The sequence below is a fragment of the Ursus americanus genome, chromosome 34, assembly GCF_024610735.1.
Source record: "Ursus americanus isolate L20-20 chromosome 34, mUrsAme1.1.p, whole genome shotgun sequence".
NCBI lineage: Eukaryota > Metazoa > Chordata > Mammalia > Carnivora > Ursidae > Ursus > Ursus americanus.
The window spans coordinates 8502183-8508797 of record NC_142160.1 but is presented as its reverse complement, the minus strand read 5'-3'; the positions used below and the strand labels follow the sequence as shown (position 1 = coordinate 8508797).

Genomic DNA, 6615 nt, shown 5'->3' with positions numbered 1-6615 from the left:
CCAAACAAATAATCGCATCAAAGTGATAAGGGCTATAATGGAGGTACACACTGGTTGCTATGGGAGCAGAGTAGGATAAGCAGCTTCCTTTGCCTGGGGAGGGCCACTGGAAGGAGGCTGGGCCACAGCCGAGTCTTGGAGGATGTGGGCTGAGAACCTGCATTTTGGTCAGAGGGAAGTATATCCAGTTTGGTCCCTTAGCAGCCAGCAGGTAGACCAGGTTTCTGGAGCCCAGGGGTTTGAGGAAGTCAACAAGGCTGACAGAAATCTGTCCATGCTCAGCCTTGGATGAAATGCTACCCCTGAAATTTATCATAGAATGGACGGGAAATAGACAAAGGCTCTTGAGCTAGAGGGTGATACCATCACAAAGAACTGGGGTGGTATTTTGGAGGAATGACTGGTGAACCAAAATCTCTTGAGACTGTTGGTGGGGAAAAAGGAGAGAGAGGCGTGTTTACCTCTGTAGTAAATTTACTTGCTAATTCTAAACTCCTCAGGAAAGTAAATGTCGGCTAATTCACTATGCCCAAGTTTAGGTTCCATTACTGCAGATGAAGTATTCATTCCCTAAGTGTCTGACTTGCTCCTATTTGAAGCTAGGCAACATTTCAGCCAGCATTACCAGTTGCCTGGTGGGATTACAAGCTTCCTCACGTTGTGCATGGAATTTTTCTTTCTGAGGATGTTATAACCAGATATCAATTTTCAAACCCAATAGCCACTCTAAACAGAACATCAACCACAGCCGACTTACATAACAAGTGAATGTGGCCATACAGACATGAAAAAGCGACTTCCCTCTCTTGATGCCAAACTAGAAAGAGAAAAGCAAGTTCAGAGAACACATTATGACTCATCAAAGTCCAAAAGGAAAAGCTTCATGTGACTATAGCATCCTGTGCAGCCCCTTGGGGTCCTTTTAGCCTGCAACCATATTGGCTTTTGTGTGGATCTTCTGCGAAACAAAAGAACCCCATCATTTTCCTCCTTAACATCAATTGTTAAATGTTGCTTTCTCTCAGAGATGTAGCTTATGCTCTACGTTCTACAATCTTTTTTTTTTTTCCGTACTGAGTGAATGCCTTTTCATTTCTCCTGAGTGTAGGCCTTATTTTTTAACATTTCTACTTGCTGCAGTGCAAGCTACAAACAAGACGATTCTTCAGAGGGAAGACCTGAAGGGAGAAGGTGGTGCTTTCTTAGACCAATACGAAGGGGAAAGGAGGTGCAATATCTGTATTTAAGCTCTACTCCCAGAGATAGATTTTATTTTTCAATTCCCGTAGTCGAGCATATAATGCATTGATACCAATCCCTCCAAGTCCTGAATCAAAATTTTATATGAGCTGAAGAATATACACATATAGCAAAGCGAGTGTTTTCTTCTCTCCTCTCCCTCTGACAAAATGCCAGGAGGAATGGCCAGTCTCTTCCTCCAGTGTCTTACCAAGATGATCGTTCTCTCTTTGAAATCTGGCATGGCAGGTGAAGGTGGAATCGTAAAGGGATCAAAGGTACTTACGTACCAGGAAGGAAAGGTGTGAGGTTGGCATGCCACAGAAACAAATTGGGCCTAAAAAAAAAAATTAAAACCTAAACTTAGCTAATGTAATAAGCATGGCCATTAGGAGAAGGTCCTTTTACAGACAACTAGGTTATTTGGCTATATTATTAGTTGCAATTTATGAGGCAGTTAGAAGTTATACTTTTACTACATTGCTAATTTTAAGGTTTCTCACAGTTTATTTCCCGGGTAAAAGTTATACCGGCATATCCTCGGGCAGAAAAACTAGTTCTTACAGTCGACTCTTCAGGGCATACTGTATTGTTTCTCTTAGATGCGTTTTCTTTTGTTGTCCTGAGGCTCACTTTGGGATAGACAGGAAATTATAACGCTGAAGTTACCAAGCAAGTAACAAAGCCTTAGAAACTAGGGGGTGGCTTGACATTGACACTCCTAGCCGTCTGAACTTGGTGCCCTTGCAGACTCTACCACCCCTAGCAGGGGACAAGCCACGTAAACCGTTTTTGCCATTTCCTGACCCTATGCAGCATCGGGTGCACTCTGCTTTGCTTCTCGTCTTCAGCTTCTCCAGTGCCTAGTTCCAAGCATCCTAGAACTGCATTTCAGACCCTGTTGCTCAAAGAGTCAATTTTACAATAGCAAAATGGTCTTAAAATAGGATTTTACTCTAGGGGGAAAATCCTCAACCAAATAGTCACAGTGCACTTTGAATGACTAATTGAAGCCATTACATTACAAAATAAGGGATACATCATTCTTTTCATAACACTACCATATAGGAACAGTTTTAATTTTAAGAGTCAAGCACTTACATTAATCTGAGTCTGAAATAATAGGCCCCTGATTTAAAATCTCCTAACATTCTTTCACACTTCATAAAACTAAAAATAAAATTGTCTCAGCAAACACTGACCTATTCCGCCAGCCAAAGAACTGTATTTCAAGGAGAATTGGAACAAGAGGTCTCAAAACTGCCAAGTGCCAGCAGTTTACTGTGTGGAGCCTTAATCGGTCTTAAATGCGAGGTGGGAGAGAAGAGCCTATGGACTGTACAGGATAAGAGATTTATTCTCCTTCTTAAATCAAAAGCAGATTCCATGCTTCAGCTGTCCCCTAACCCGCTCGCCCCGCCCCCACGGGGTTATTTTTCCATATTTTTGTATATATTTTACTCGAAGATGACAGGTGAGGGAAGCTTAAAGTGCCAGATCTGGTCCACAAAGTAAACAGAGGGGTTAGGGTGGGCTTATTTATTTACAAAGCGTTCAGTCTCTCAGCTGTTTTCCCTTCCTTGGCATTTGGAAGCTTGCCGTCCTTTAGAAAAGAGGCAGATTTGGCAGGAATGTTCTTTGTGCCCGCCTCTTTTTACCGGCGAGAAAGGGGACAGATTTATAATTACAACCTTGAGTCGGGGGTGGGGGGTGGGCAGGAAAAGTTTCAGCCGGCACGACAATGCCTGTTTTTTCTTTCACGGTCAACGCCGTGCGACAAACAGCTTCGGTGCCACTCGGAGCCCTCCCCTGTCCCCTCCCTTTCCCTCTGCAGGCTCGCTCTGGCAGGCGGAGGCACAGTTAAATTCCAGCACCTTCTCCACATACCCCCAAACTACTACGCGCTATTACTACGGCTGTCCTCCCTCTCGCGGTGCCTCCCCTGCTTTCCCAGCCTCCCCGGGGGAGCCCGGCAGCGCCCCCCCAGGCGGCCGGCCGGCAGAGGGATAACGGGCGCCTAACTCCTCCAGGGCTTGGGGCTCTCTGCGTCCTGCGCAGTTTCTGTGCTCCAGGCACGAGCACGGCCCGAGAGCCGGCGCCTTGCAGACACACACGGATCCACGCATACAGTAGAGCTGTCTAGATCCACATTCTTGCACACCGCCCCCTCCCTCCCCCGAGCTCCCGGAGTCGCTGAGCGGGGCGAGTGACAGGCGCGTCCCGCCAACCCGCGCCCGGGCGGGCAGGGAGGAGCGGCGCGAGGGGCCAACTGCGGCGCGTCTTCCGGCGCCCATGGAGGCGGCGAGGGTGGGACGCGGGGCGGAGCCCGAGTTTAGGAAGAGGAGGGGATGGCTGTCATCAATGAAGTCATATTCATAATCTAGTCCTCTCTCCCTCTGTTTCTGTACTCTGGGTGACTCAGAGAGGGAAGAGATTCAGCCAGCACACTCCTCGCGAGCAAGGTAAATATAACTTACAACTCCTTTCTCCTCTTTCCCCTCCCTCCGGCCTCCCGGCTGCAGCCGCCGCACAAACCCCTCCGGCACCGCGCCGCCTTCGCCGGGGATTATTCATTATTATCCTAATTATTATTTATTGTGCATGCACGGAGACCAAAACAAACAGGCGGGCCAACCGCCACAACAACAAAAAAAGCCCGCCTCCTCCCCGCGGGCCTCAGGTGGAATGCTCTAACGACAGCTCCCGGGCGGCCGTGGAAGAAACGGGAAAGTTTCAACCGAACCTTGCTGTTCTAATAATAACAGTAATAATTACTACTTCGGGGAGGCGAGGGGCGGGGGGGAATCCCAACAAACCACAGCCTTGACCCTAGGTAGGCAGTCAGCGATGCGCTGCCAACTCAAGGTTGCAACATACACACTCTCGGCAAGGTTGCAATCCCCCCATCCCCTTAAAGCTGGGGGAGGGGGGAAGGCTGGGGGATCCGGGAAGAAGATGGAAAGGCGACAGTTCACCCCAAGCAGTCCTCCCCGGAAGAGTTGGAAGGGGAGCGGGAGAGGAGGGCGAGGAGCCCGGGCTGGCGGCGGGGCGCCAACGAACGCTGCTGCCACCCGCTTCCCGGGGACTTGTTTAAAGGGCTCCCGTTGCCGAGACGCGAGCGGATCGCGGCGGGAGAAGCCGGAGCTGGCGCGCCGAAGAGGCGGCAGCCGCCGCCGCGGGGCGGGTGAGTGCCGGATCGGAGGTGTCACCTCCACTTTGCGCGTTCCCTCGGGCGGGGATGAGGACGCTGACCGGTAGGCAGGCCTTTAGGCAAAGGGGTTACCGGGGCGCTGCGCCCGGGGCTCTGCGGACGGCCCTGCCTCTGGTACCTGGCGGCCGCGCGGGCTCGGGTGTTGAAGTTCGGGGTGTCCGGCCCGGGCGGCACTGCGGGGAGGGAGGGAGGAGGCCCCAAAGAAGGAGGTCGGAGGTGCCCGCCGGGCTCAGTTACCCTGCCCTCCCCCTCCCGGGGTTTGTTTTCTTTTGCTTGGCGTCTTCCCCCAGCTTGAGCCGCGGGAACCTCGGGCGTGGGTCGCCCGCGGTCGTCCGGGTGCTAGGGGCTCGCTGGGGCCCGGGAGAGCCACGGTGGCTGCGAGCCGGGAGGCCATGATCCGGATAATCCTCTCTGCCTGACTGTCACAAACAGGACCCGCGCGCACCCGGGCAGCAGTGGTGGCGTTCGCCGGAGAAGGGGAAGGGCTGCGGGGGGGCGGGGGAAGGAGGGAGGGGGTGGCGAGGGCGGGAGGCGGGGAGACCGGGTGGAAGCCTCCTCCCAACGATGACACGCACCCCTTCCTTCTCGCTCCCTGCTTTCGAGTTTGCTTTATTCCCATCCCAACCTGATTTACCCCTTCCTCTGCTCTCCCCCTCCATCCGGCCGTCTTCCCTCCTGTTTGCGTTGAAAAACAGGGCCATGCCATCTGCAAAGGTGTCGCGATTCACTTCCCCAAATAACCGGTCCGGCGTGCCAGTCCCTAGGCGCCCTCCGGCTGCGGGCGCACACCGAGCCCCGTGTTCCGGGTGCCCCGCACCAGGCCTCGCAGCCTGGGCGCAGTTGCACCGCGCGGGGCGGGGCGCAGCAGTGCGGGCTCCAGGGGACACCCGTGCCCTGGTCCCGGCACTCGGCCGGTTTCCGGTACACGCGGGGAAATCGCCTCCTGCCAGTGTCTTCGCGCTCGCCCCTGCCTCCGCCGCCTGGATTGCATTATTATTTTTATCCGGGTTGCAGCTTGCGGCGGATCCTGGTGAGCGCGGGGCAGGCCGGACTGCTGGGGGTGGGGGGTGGGGGTGGAGGGAAGTTGGACATGGATCAGGCAGGAAAAAAAAAAAAAAAGTTTGGCAGGGCGGCGAAGTAGGGAGGGGGGGTGGGAGGGGGCGGCGAGCTCCCGTGGCTCGCGTCTCCGCGCCCTCGGGGCCGGCGCGAGTGTGTCTGCGCGTGAGTGTGTGTTGTGCGCGCCGGGGCCAGTGCGTCGCGAGCGGAGGCGCGGGTAGGCGCCGGGAGCCCGGGGAGGACCAGGCGAGGTTTGGTGGCAGGGGCTGGTGGGGGTGGCGTGTGCGTGTGGCTGTGAGTGTGAGTGTGAGTGTGCGCGCGCGAGCGGCAGAGAATCAGGAAGTCACAGCAGCGAAGCGCACACAGACATGTTTGATCGCCGTGACATGACGCGCGCGAGGGAGGAAGCGGCGGCGGCGGCGGGGGCCGGGCCGCGGGCTCGGGCGCGGGCCTAGGGCTCGGGTGGGGAGACCCGCTCCGACAGCCGGCCGCGCCGCCGCCACAGGCTCGGCGAGCCCCGCGCCTCTTTTTGTTCCGCGTCCCCCAGGTAAGGAGCCTGCGCCGGCGCCGCCCGCTGAGTGCGGAGCTTTCCAGCTCTTTCCCTGCCGGCCCCCTCCGGTCTCCCGGCTCGCCTTTCCTGCAAAGTCAGGCAGGCGGGGGAAGCGGGCTCCTCGCCCTGCGATCGATCGCGTGGAAAACTTTCCAGCGGGAAGCACCGCGAGGGGGAAGAAGGAGGCCTTGCTGGCTGCTGTCGCTTGTCAGTTCTTTCTCCTCCGGGTCCGGAGAGTGGAGTCGCTGCGCCCTGGGGCTGTTGCACATTCAAACTTCGGGCCTAAACGTGCCTCCAACTCTCGCAGGATTTACTCCAGCAACAAAATAAATATTCGGAGTCGTCCATTTGGTCTTACCAGGCGTTTGGATTTTTTAAGAGAAGGAGATGGGCTTTGGGGAGTCGAGGAAAGTGGGGGGTGTTATGCAGAATCCATTCCTTCTCTAATGTCTGCGCCGGGTGTTATGTAATTTTAGTAGCACATGGGTGCAAAGCCCACACTGGGCTTCTCTCCTCCTTTGTTTATATAACTTTTGGGAGAGTTTTGCAAGGTTTCGCC

At 54.9% G+C, this 6615-nt stretch overlaps 1 protein-coding gene across 7 annotated transcripts in view; it reads left to right on the top strand.

The window, feature by feature from the left end:
- The first annotated feature begins 3548 nt into the window (after positions 1-3548).
- SMARCA2 (SWI/SNF related BAF chromatin remodeling complex subunit ATPase 2) overlaps positions 3549-6615 on the top strand; it is a 170231-nt gene continuing 167164 nt past the window's right edge. For 2 of the 7 annotated variants that reach the window (XM_045772431.2, XM_045772420.2), the window contains exon 1: positions 3549-3701. The gene's annotated coding sequence lies outside the window, so the exon portion shown is untranslated. The other 5 variants (XM_045772427.2, XM_045772428.2, XM_045772423.2 and 2 more) reach the window with 5 other exon arrangements.